Genomic DNA, 13,183 nt, shown 5'->3' on the forward strand with positions numbered 1-13,183 from the left:
CAGACTGCTGAAGCAGCACATTTAAAATCTCACATTCATGGTGTATGTTGAATTTTTAAAAGGTGAATCTGCCCCCTGTGTCAGGTGTTTGGGGAGGGGTGGGGTGGGGAACAACTGAATAGGAAAGAGATAGATGGACTTTTGTGCTTGATGTACCATTGTTGTCAAAAGGAGAGGGGCAATATTTGTTGGCAAAGAAAACATCTACATTCAGCAGCAGTTATAGAAAGGGACTATTGAAAATTCCCTTTGGGAAATTATGCAGTGAAGCATTATTGGATTTATAATTTCTGTTCCTGTCTTGCTGCTCTATTCATGAACTAATTTGTCCCCTTTATTTTTGCTTTTTATGTCTTGACTGCTCGTAACTAAGGCTAAATTACCCACAATTTGCCCATGCTCAGACATACTTAGTCATATCTTATTTGCTTTTTTCAGTAAACTACATGACACCTATGGGACAGAAAAGCAAGTGTTTTACACCTCAACACATAGGTGTAATGAGACTGCTTTATGAGTGATCAAATTCTGAGGTGAAAATGTGTAATGTGGGGCCTTCAGAGATAGTTCAGGTACAGGCTAGGAGCATTCCCAAAAAGTGGAAAGAAAGGGTATCCAGAGCCAGATCTACTGGTATGACTAATGATGGAGTTTAAAGTGAAACAGAAAGGAGGCTAATGATAAATGTTAGACTCATAGTAGAATATGAAGCCAAGCTGAATACACAGTTTACAGAGGAGAAGTGAAGAAAGAATTAAGGGGAAGGTAGAGTATGAGAACATAAAAGGAGCTGCTAAAATCTTCCTTAGCCATATTGATAGCAATAAGATAATTGAAGGAGGTCTTGTGGCACAGTGGTAGTCCCTGCCCCTGAGCCAGAAGCTCAAGTTCAAGTCCCACTCCAGCACTTGATGGCTAAAGAAAGTGCGTTCATAACATGGCCAAATGGGTTGATTATCAGTCTGTAAAGCCTTCCAATTTGCCTCTGGCAGGTGGTAAGAGTGGGAGAATCTCCTGGTCAGCCATGCTTGATGTGGAGTTGTGCCTCTCAAGCTATTACCTCTGGTGACCTGTTCCAGGAAAAAAAAATAGCCATGGAAATGGACATGAGCATGTGCTTTGCCTAATGGTACATGAGGCAGACACAGGAAAGGATTAAGTCAAAGGAAGGTAATGTGGGGTGATTAGTGACCAAAATGATTATCTCGTGCAGTTAGAGGTCATAGCCGAGATACTAAATGAATGTTCTGCATCTGCCTTCACTAGATGATGCTGTCAATATCACTGTAAAGAAGGGGGTTAGTAGAGAAGTACAAGATGCAAAAGGATAAAGAGGTATTATTTTGGCAGTGCTTAAAATTGAAAAGTCACCCGGTTCATACAGGAACTAAGGGTGGAAGAAGTGAAGAAGGCTTTGGCAACAATCTTCCAATCGTCCCTGGAGGATTCTAAATGTTTACACGCTGTGTAAAAGAGGATAAACATAGCAACTGTAGGCCGGTCAGCCTACAAAGTCACTAATCACTTGAAGTTTATGGGTTGATAAATGATAGCTAGGGTCTGTTAAAGACAAATCATGTTTGACTAATTTCATTGAATTCCTTGAAGTGGAGTGGGGGAGGATTTATGAAGATGGTGCAGTTGATGTGCATACGTAGTCTTTCAAAAGGCGTTTGATACAGGCACATTGGTAAAAATGAAACCTATCGGACTAAAGTAGCAGTGGCAAGGGTGATACGAAATTGGCTAATAGACAGCAGAGTAAATGGTTATTTTGAAAATTGGAGGGTAGTACATAGTGGTATCCCTCAGGTGGCGGCATCAAGATTACTGTTTTTTAATTCCTATCAATGACCTGGCCTAATACATACATGGTGTTATTTCAAAGTGTGCAGATGTACAACACTCGGGAATGTACAAAAGATTGAGGAGTTTAAAGCAACCTTTGTTACCTGAGATGCTGTTAGTCAAATACAGCTAGCATAAGGACTGCCACAGAATGAAGGAATCATCGAGGGACAGCCAGCTGACGATGACTATCTGCTCTGCATGCTGCCAGAAGCTGTTTGGTGCATATGCAAATTACTGTACCAGAATGATGTCCAGCACACTTCCTACTGGAAGTGTGTGTGCACATCTAGGACCCAATGTTTGAGTTTTAGGAGGCCGAATAGTGGCTAAAAACAGCCCAATTGGTTCCAATAATGCATTGAAAAAAATATTTTGTTTTCCAGAGATCATTGTCAGTGGAAACACCCTTGCATTCACTAAGGCTCCTTTGACAGCAACTTCCAAACCCACAACGGCTACCAGCCAAATGGACAAGGGCAACAAACACATGGTAACACCACCACCTGCAAGTTCCCCTCCAAGCCACACACCATCTTGACTTGGAACAATATGCCCATTCCTTCACTGCCACTGGGTCAACACCCTAGAACTCCCTCCCTAACAGCACTCTGGGTGTACCTACAACCATGGGGACTGCAGCAGTTGAAGAGGGTGGCTCACCACCACCTACTCTAGTGCAATTAGGAATGGAAAACAAATGTTGGCCTAGCCAGCAATGCGCACATCCTGTGAAGGAATTAAAAAAAAGCACAGCTTGCCCTCAAGGTGTGTTATAATTTTGAAAACCTTTTAGACACTCCTTGTCAGCACTTTTGTGCCATTGAAGATTCCTAAACAATGTGATTAACAGTGAGAAGGAACAGACATAGAAATGGTTTCCAAAATCAAGCATTCAGCTAAAAGCAAATGACAAGTTTAATTTTCGATCACGTGGTAAGAAAGAAGAATATCATAGTTTTATAGACATTACCAACTCAACATATCAGGACAGAAAAAGCTGCTACCGGTGACAATGTGACAGTGCCCACACAATCCAATATGGTAGGAAAGTAAATTTATCCATAAGAGACTGAAGTACAACATTGTTTTTAAATTACATGGGATTTGTTGTGATTCTTATGGTGTATTGATAAACACCTGCTGTTTGTACATAGTTACTGTCCCCCACACTGGATAATTTTCCTATCATTCTTTGTAATTGCCAAGTGGTTTCCCAGATGCATTTGCATGCCTATGGTGGCTGTTGCATACATTCTTCTTTAAACTGCACTACTTGTTTGAATACAAATCGTCTCAGGCTCATTGCTGTATATGAAGAAAAATACAACATTTAATGCTCATTGTTTTGAACATTCTATAGATGTGAATGTTATTTATGCATATACTGTTTCAATGAAAAGATAATTCACAATATAAAATACTATACATAAGATGTATTGTACTTAGTATAAGAATGATTTAAATTCTACATAATGCTGTTTATTGGTAGTAGGATCATGGAATTTGATACCATTGTTTCAATTTTCCTTATACTATAAGCATCTGCATTATTATCACCCATCAGTCTAGCATTCTTTAGAAAGTAAGTTGCATGCAGTCATCAAGCAACTTTTTAAATTATTATACGTAGCAGTGCAAAACATAGTGGCCCGGATTTTCCTTTCTCAATAGTATTGTCAATCGACGTGGGATGAAATTAGCAAATGGGAAGGCAGTGAATAAGTACTCTTAGAAGGTTTGTGAGTTGCACAGGTTGGCTTTTGAATTTTGTGGTCTACTATTGTAAAGGATTAGGAGAGGTGTTCAGAAATAAGAGCACTAGGAATATGTACATACTGCTGCACGAAGTAGCCTATCAAGCTACAACTTATGAGAAATTTTGGTCCAGTGCCTCAGACTGTAACACCAATATGAGTCTGTTTGTTGCCAGGGCAGATATATTTGTTGGGTCTTCACAAAGTTACCACTTTTGCTTGCTTTAGGTGGTCCTATCTTCACCTTTATAAGTAGGAGATTATGATTTCATATTCTATCAGGAGCTGGAGCACATAAGATAGGCAACCTCCCCAGTTTTGAGAGAGTGCTGTGAAGTGGGGCTTTCAAGCTCTACAGCAATTATGGGGTTAAAATGGTTCCCGGATGCTAAGCTTATAGACCATCACAGACACACCTCCTGAGGACATCTTGTTGGATGATTGGTGCTTAGCACCCACTTTGCTCCAGCAAGTTTGTTCTGGACAGACCTGCTCAGCGCTGATGTTATATCCACAACTGAAAACAATGGATCCTACCAAGATGAGCTGTCCCTGGCTCTAAAGTTGATCTTTATGTGAAAGATTTCCCTCCTTCCGTGTCAGGGATGAATGGATGTTGTCTGGGGCCATTTGGGTGTGACATTGGCCTCCTCCACTCCTTAATTAGATTACATGATGGTAGTTATCCTGTGTCATTGTTGTGATGTCCACCCTAAGGTTCCCCACACTTCAGGCTGATTCGTTCACACTGTCACGTGATCCTACACAGCACAATAATTCTTAAAGCTGCAGTCACTACATTCCTTAAAGCTGCAACTACTACAGTCATTATAGCTACAATTACTACATGGATCCTTGGCAGGAGCTCCAAATTCAGATTCTTCTTAGTTTACAGAATGGGATAACTTTTCAACTTCATACAGGAAGCTAATTAATATATTGCTCCTATACAGTGTAAAGTCACCATAATTTAAAACAATTGTTACCCTGAGAAACATCAGTTTAGCTCCTGAAGGTGCATGTATTCTAAATTCCCTCCCCCATTTCCTACACTCTGATTTTCTCTATTTATGATCATTTTTAATGGGCATTGGCAACTTTATGGTGACCTATCCAACGGCCAATTTTCAGGGGTCGGTGAATGTTGACAAGCTATGTAACCAAGAAGATGCATCGTTGAGTCCAGTCTCCTCTTGACCTTCACTTACACCGGACTGACTTCTCTGTTTAAGCTTCAGGAACATTGATACCAATTGTCGATTCCCCCTTGTTATAATTGAGGGATTGAGGCTGAGACTATTTTATTCTGTGTGGAACTCCTGGGTGCATGTATTCTTGAGGTATAAGAGCATTCGTAGTCTGAATTTAGTGGGACCCCCTCAAATGAGTTGCAAGCTTTTCAAAGTGCATTTTTTCTAACAATATGTAGGCCAGGATTTTACGGCCCTGCCGCGGCGTGTCTCCCCCTGGTGGATGCGGCGAGCCATTGAAATCTCCATTCAGTTCGGTGAGACTATAATATCTCACCGGGCAGGAGGGACCGTAAAATCCTGGCTGTAAATCAATGGCACTGTTTGAACATTTTCTACTTGTTGTTTCTATCTTGTATCAGTATCTTGCTCCTTGATTCACTGACAGCCACAACCATCAAAATCCTGCATGAGGATACCCCAGGTCACAAAGTCTCTCTTCCTCTCAAGCACCATTACCATCTTTTTGACAGAAATAAGAGCTGCTGCATGTACACATCAACCCAGAGGGTTAGCACAGAACATTAGTGATGAAGCAATACAGAATGATTTTTTCCTACCAGCGTAACCTTTTTTCCATGCCCTGTCGTTTGCAGAGCTGTTTAAGTATGCATTTCACTACTGAGATGCTCCAGGCTTTGATTGTTACCCAGTAAAATTTGTTAACCCTCTTCATATTTTTATTTTCCATCGAGGTCAATTTAGTTACATCTTTTGCAAATAAAAAAACAGTAATGGTAAAGCCCTAATATTTTCCCTTGATCTTGCTGGGGAACAATTTCAGGGACACTGTAATTTCCCCATCATCTCTTGCATTTGTGAGCATCAATGGTGAATGCTAACTAGCTAATTTTCCATGGCAGGCTTCACAGACAAGCTTAATCCAGTCACTGACTGACATTCCGTGATGGTCAGTGACACTTGTGCACACTCCAGCAAAACATCGGAAAATGATCAGGATTGGGAACGTTGGATGATTGTATTCCCTTCCCCCCTCCCCAGCCTCTTAGTTCAGTGGCATTGAATCAAATCTTCCAAATCTTGCTGCTGCTACAGCTGAAATCAGGTAACCTGACACAATCCAGGGAATCTGAAATCTTCCTAGTAAGTATGCAGGCAGGGCAATTAGCCATTGGCAGGCCACCAGCACTGGCTCACAGTCACCACATTCCATAAACAAATCAAAATAAAGACTTTTTTCATGCAATACAGATTGAGCAGCATAACTATTAAAAGAGAAGATAGCTCACAAAATGCTTCTGTATTTTCCTCTCCGTTTATTTTTTTACATGTCTGCTGGAATTGTCGTATATTCGCTCATGTGATCTGGGCATTGCTGGCAAGGCCAGCATTTATTGCCCACTCTTAATTGTCATTGAGCAGTGGTGTTGAGCTGCCTTCTTAAACCACAGCATCCATGCAGTGTAGCTACACCCAAAGTGCTGTTGGGGAGGGAGTTCCTGAATTTTGACCCAGCAACAGTGAAGAATTGCAGTATGTTTCCAAGTAAGGATGATGTATGGCTTGGGGGGCGGGGGACCTGCAGGTGGTGCTGGCTCCCATGTGTTGCTGCCCATCTTCTAGGTGGTAGAACACAGGTTTGGTAGGTGCTATCAAAGGAGCCTTCGTAAGTTGCTGCAGTGCACCTTGTAGATAGTAAACACTGCTGCCACTCTGTGCTGATGATGGATGGAGGGAGTGAATGTTTAAGGTGGTGGATGGGGAACTCATCAAGTGCTTTCCCCTGAATGGTGTTGAGCTTTCTGAGTCATATTGGAGCTGCACTCACCCAGGCAAATAGAGAGAATTACATCATTGAGGGGAGTGACATTGTGGTATTGTCACTGAAGGAGTAATCCAGAGACCCAGGGTAATGCTCTGGGGACCTGAGTTCAAATCCCACCACTGCAGAAGGTGGACTTTGAATTCAATTTAAAAATGTAATTAAAAGTCTAATGATGACCATGAAACCTTTGTCAATTGTTGTAAAAACCCATCTGGTTCACTAATGCCCTTTAGGGAAGGAAACCTGCTGTTCTTACCTGGTCTGGCCGACATGTGACTCTAGACCCACAGCAAAGTGGTTGACTCTTAAATGCCCTCTCAACCAACACCGCCTGCCTAGCAAGCCACTCAGTTGTAGCAAACCTCTACAGAAAATTGGATAAGGAATGATACTGGACGGACCACACAGCATTGACCTAGTCACCAGACCAAATGACAATAGCAATCTCAGCCCTCAGAGCTGTTGACTCTGCAAAGTCCTCCTTACTAACATTGTGCCAAAATCAGGAGAGCTGTCTCAGACTAGTCAAGCAACGGCCTGACATAGTCATACACACGGAATCAAACCTCCCAGACACTACCCTCACCATCCCTGGGTATGTCTTGTCCCAATTGCAGGACAGACTGAGCAGAGGTGGCAACACAGTGGTATACATAGGAGTTGCCCAGGGAGTTCTCAACATTGACTCCAGACCCCATAACATTTCATGTCATCCGGTCCAACATGGGCAAAGAAACCTCCTGCTGATTACCATGTAACGCAGCTCTCCCCCCGCACCCCGCCTCCACCCCCCCCACCCCCCCACCCCCTTCAGCTGATGAATCAGTGCTCCTCCATATTGAACACCATTTGGAGGAAGCACTGAGGGTGGCAAGGGCACAAAATGTACTCTGAGTGGGGGACTTCCACCACAAGAGTGACTCAGTAGCACCACCACAGACCGAGCTGGCCGAGTCCTAAAGGACTTAGCTGCTAGACTGGGTCTGCGGCAGGTGGTTAAGGAATCAACAAGAGGGAAAACATACTTGACCTCATCCTCACCAACCTACCTGCTGCAGACGCATCTGTCCATGACAGTATCGGTAGGCATGACCACTGCATAGTCCCTGTGGAGAAGAAGTCCAGTCTTCACATTAAGGATACACTCCATCGTGCTGTGTGGCACTACCACTATGCTAAATGGATAGATTTGGAACAGATCTAGCAACTTAAGTCTGGGCAACCATGAGACGCAGTGGGCCATCAGCAGCAGGCGAATTGTACTCCAACACAATCTGTAACCTCATGGCCCGGCATATCCCCCACTCGACTATTACCATCAAGCCAGGGGATCAACCCTGGTTCAAAGAAGAGTGCAGGGGGAGTTGCCAAGAGCAAGCACCAGGCATACCTAACAATGAATGTCAACCTGGTGAAGCTACAACATAGGACTACTTACATGCCAAACCGCATAAGTTGCTAGCGATAGACAGAGCTGAGTGATTCCACAACCAACAAGTCAGATCTAAGCTCTGCAGTCCTGTCACTTTTTTTTATTCACTCAAGGGATGTGGGCTTTGCTGTATAGGTCAGCATTTATTGCCCATCCCTTATTGCCCTTGAGAAGTGTTGATGAGCTGCCTTCTTGAACCACTGCAATCCATGTGGTTTAGATACGCCCACAATGCTTTTAGGGAGGGAGTTCCAGGATTTTGACCCAGCGAAAGTGAAGTTTGGGCAATATATTTCCAAGTCAGGATGGTGAGTGGCCAGAAAGGGAACTTCCAGGTGGTGGCCCTTGTCCTTCTAGATGGTTGAGGTCATGGGTTTGGAAGGTGCTGTCTAAGCAACCTTGGTGAGTTTCTGCAGTGTGTCTTGTAGATGGCACACACTGCTGCTACTGTGCATCAGTGGTGGAGGGAGTGAATGTTTGTGGATGTGGTGCTGACCGAGTGGACTACTTTGTCCTGGATGGTGTCAAGCTTCTTGAGTGTTGTTGGAGTTGCACTCATCCAGGCAAATGGAAAGCATTCCATCAAACTCTTGAGGTGTGCCTTGTAGATTGTGGACAGGCTTTGAGGAGTCAGGAGGTGAGTTAGTCACCACAGGATTACGAGCCTCTGAACTGTTCTTGTAGCCACAGTATTTATATGGCTAGTCCAGTTCAGTTTCTGGTCAATGGTGACCCCCAGGATGTTGATAGTGGGGGATTCAGTGATAGTGATGAATGGTGGTGGAAAATGTAACAACTTACTGGAGGAAGAGGCTCCACAAATATCCCCATCCTCAATGATGGGGGAGCCCAGCACATCAATGCAAAATATGAGGCTGAGGCATTTGCAACAATTTTCAGCCAGAAGTGGCGAATGGATGATCCATTTCTGCTTCCTCCAGAGTTCTCTAGCATCACAGATGCCAGTCTTCCGTCAATTTGATTCACTCCACATGATACTAAGAAATGGCTGAAGGCATTGGATACTGCAAAAACTATGGGCCCTGACAATATTCCGGCAATACTACCGAAGACTTGTGCTCCAGAACTTGCCACGCCCCTAGACAAGCTGTTCCAGTACAGCTACAGCACTGGCATCTACCCAGCAATGTGGAAAATTGCCCTGGTATGTCTTGCAAACAAAAAGCAGGACAAATCCCACCTTACCTTACCTTACCATCAGTCTACTCACGATTATCAATAAAGTGATGGAAGGGGTCATCAACAGTGTTACCAAGCGGCACTTGTTTAGCAATCACCTGCTCACTGACGCTCAGTTCTGGGTTCCACCTGAACCACTCAGCTCTTAACCTCATTACAGCCTTGGTTCAAACATGGACAAAAGAGCTGAACTCCCAAGGTGAGTTGAGAGTGACTGCCCTTGACAACAAGGCAGCATTTGACCGAGTGTGGCATCAAGGAGCCCTAGCAAAACTGGAGTCAATGGGAATCAGGGGAAAACTGTCTGCTAGTTGGAGTCATACCTAGCACAAAGGAAGATGGTTGTGGTTGTTGGAGATCAGTCATCTCAGCTCCAGGACATCACTGCAGGAGTTCCTCAGGGTAGTGTCCTAGGCCCAAAAATCTTCAGCTGCTTCATCAATGACTTTCCTTCCATCATAATGTCAGACATTGATATGCTTGCTGATGATCACACAAAGTTCAGCACCATTTGCGACTCCTCAGATACTGAAGCAGTCCATGTCCAAATGCAGCAATACCTGGACATTATCCAGGCCTGGGCTGACAAGTGGCAAGTAACATTCACGCCACACAAGTGTCAGGCAATGACCATCTCCAACAAGAGAGAATCTAACCATCACCCCATGACATTCAATGGAATTACCATCACTGAATTCCCCCATTATCAACATCCTGGGGTTACCATTGGCCAGAAGTTGAACTGGACTAGTCATATAAATACTGTGGCTACAAGAGCAGGTCAGAGGCTCGGAATCCTGGTGGACAGGTTTTGTAGAGTCAGGAAGTGAGTTACTTGCCACAGAATTCCCAGCCTCTGACCTGTTCTTGTAGCCACAGTATTTATATGGCTAATCCAGTTCAGTTTCTGATCAATGGTAATCCCCAGGATGTCGGTGGTGGGTGATTTAGCAAAGGTAATGCCATTGAATGCCAAGGGGAGATTCTCTCTTGTTGCAGATAGTCATCACACATTTGTGTGGCGTGAAGGTTACTTGCCACTGCTCAACCCAAGCCTGAATGTTGTCCAGGTCTTGCTGTATGCAGGAATGGGCTATTTTAGTAGCCGAGTAGTTGTGAATGGGACTCAGTGTGCAATAATCAGTGAATATCTCAGCTTTTGACCTTATGGTGAAAGGAAGGTCATTGATGAAGCAGGTGAAGATGGCTGGGCCTAGGACACTACCTGAGGAACACCTGCAGCAATTCCTAGGGCTGAGAAGAGTGGCCTGCAATAACCACAACCCTTCTTTGTGCTAGGTATGACTCCAACCAGTGGACACTGTTCCCCCTGATTCCCAGTGACTTAAATTTCATTCGGGCTCCTTGGTGCCACACTCGGTCATATGCTGCCTTGATCTCAAGGCCAACCACACTCACCTCACTTCTGGAATTCAGCCTTTTGTCCATGTTTGGACCAAGCCTGTAATGAGGTCAGGAGCTAGGTGGTCCTGGTAGACCCCAAACTGAGCATTATTGAGCACGTTATTGGTGACAACATATCACTTGAAAGCACTTTCAACGACACTTTTCCTCACTTTGCTGATGATTAAGAGATGGCTAATGGGACGGTAATCGGCCAGATTGGATTCTTCCTGCTTTCTGTGGACAGGAAATACCTGGCAATTTCCCACATTGTCAGGTTGATGCCAGTGCTGTAGTCTGGAACAGCTTGGCTAAGTGTGAAGTTGGCTCTGAAGCACAAGTCTTCAGCATTACAGCCAGGATGTTGCTGGGACCCAGAGCCTTTCCTATATCCAGTGTCTTCAGATGTTTCTTGATATCACATGGAGTGAATAAAATTGGCCGAAGACTGGCTCCTGTGATGCTGGGGGGCCTCAGGCGGAAGCTGAGATGGGTCTTCCTCTTGGCCCTTTCTGGTTGAAGATGGCTGCAAGCATTTCAGACTTCTCTTTTGCACTAAGATAAAAGCAAAATTCTGTGGATGCTGGAAATCGGTTTTTTGCACTGATGTGTCAACCCCCCCCCCGCTATCATTCAGAATGGGGATGCTTATGGAGCCTTCTCCTCTGATTAGTTGATTAATTGTCCAACACCATTCACAACTGGATGTTACAGAACTACAGGGCTTTGATTGTGGGATCGCTTAGCTCTGCCTATGTGCTTCCATTGTTTAGATGCATGTAGTTCTGCGTTGTGACTTCACCAGCATGGCACCCCAATTTTAGGTATGCATTGGTGCTGCTCCTGGCAGCTTTTCTGCATTCCTCATTGAACCAGGGGTTATCCTCTGTCTTGATGGTAATGGTAGAGTGAAGGATATGCCGGGTCAGGAGGTTGCAGATTGTGACTGAATGAAACTCTACAGCTGCTAATGGCTCACGAATGCCCAGTTTTGAGTTGCTAGATCTTTTCTGGAACACAGTAACTCATGATGACTTATGCTGTTCAGTAACTTACAGAGGTGACCAGCAATATACAACAGTGCTATACATGAATCCAACGAGTGAGAAAAGATTGCCACAACTACAAAAGCAAAATACTGTGGATGCTAGAAATCTGATGAAATGTCATCGACCTAAAATGATAACTCTGTTTCTCTCCACGGATGCTGTCTCACCTGCTGAGTGAGTATTTTTAAATTTCAGAAAAGATTGCCTCTGTTCTCCTGCCAGAGATTTATTTCCTGTAAACACATGTATATTCTTTACAATATATTGCATCTTAAATACTTTTCTGTACACTTCTGCCCTTACGTGATTTAAAACCAGTCAAATAAATCCTGTTGTGTCTGCAGGGAGGGGATGGGGGGGTGGTGGTGTTTAGACTTGTGCTTGATTTTAAAGTATCTTTTTGTGTTGTTCCCTGGGGTATTCTGGAATGTTAATCTGTCAGTGACAAAGTTTTCTGCGAGATTCTAAGCAACACAATACTGAAATGCTACCTCTTTCGCATAAATCACTAGGTTAAGGGGTGATCTAATTGAGGTATTTCAAATGATTAAGGGGGGTTCAGAGTACCTAGACACAGGAGTGGCCATTCAGTCCCTTGATCTTGTTCCAACATTCAATTAGGTAATGGCTGTACCTTAACTTCATTTCCCCACCTAGACTCCATAATCCTTAATACCCTTGCTTAAGAAAAATCTCATCAAGTTCTGTTTTCAAATCTCAAATTAACCTAGCCTCAACAGATATTAGGGAGAGTTCATGATTTCCACTAACCTCGTATCAGGAAATGTCTCCTGACATCACACCTGAACAGCTTAGTTGCAATTTTATTGTTCTGCTCCCTTGTTCTGGACACTCCTTCCAAAGGAAATCATTTCTCCCTATCAGATCCTGTAATTACCTTAATTAGATCATACCTCAAATAGATCAGCCCTAATCTTCCACACTCAAGGGAATACAAGTTGAGTCTTTGCCACGTGTCTTCATAATTTAACTCCTTTAGCCCCAGTATTATTCTTGCATTGCACCCGACTAGCATATCCTTCCTGGGGTGCAGTGGCCTGGACTGAATGAAGTAACTAGAGTTTTATGTGGTTGTTACATAACCCCTCCACCCCCTTTTTATTCTAGCCTTCTCAAGATAAAGGTCAACATTCCATTATCCTTTTGAAATTACCTGTTTCCACTTGTCCACTAGCTTTCAGAGGTTTCTGTACTTGCACCCTATAATCTCTCAGCTCCTATCTTCTCCCCATTTAGCATATTCTCTGATCTATCTTAAGTCTAAAGTGAGTGATCTTATATTTCTCCACATTGAACTCCATCTGCCAAGGTTTTCCCCACGCAATCTATTGATGTCTTTTTGCAACTTTCTGCTCTCGTCTTATTTACCATGCCACTTAACTTGGTGTTGTTAACAGATATGGATGTGTGGCTCAAAATATGAGTTCTGATTAAGG

Source organism: Cetorhinus maximus, chromosome 18, assembly GCF_964194155.1.
Source record: "Cetorhinus maximus chromosome 18, sCetMax3.hap1.1, whole genome shotgun sequence".
Classification (NCBI taxonomy): Eukaryota; Metazoa; Chordata; class Chondrichthyes; order Lamniformes; family Cetorhinidae; genus Cetorhinus; species Cetorhinus maximus.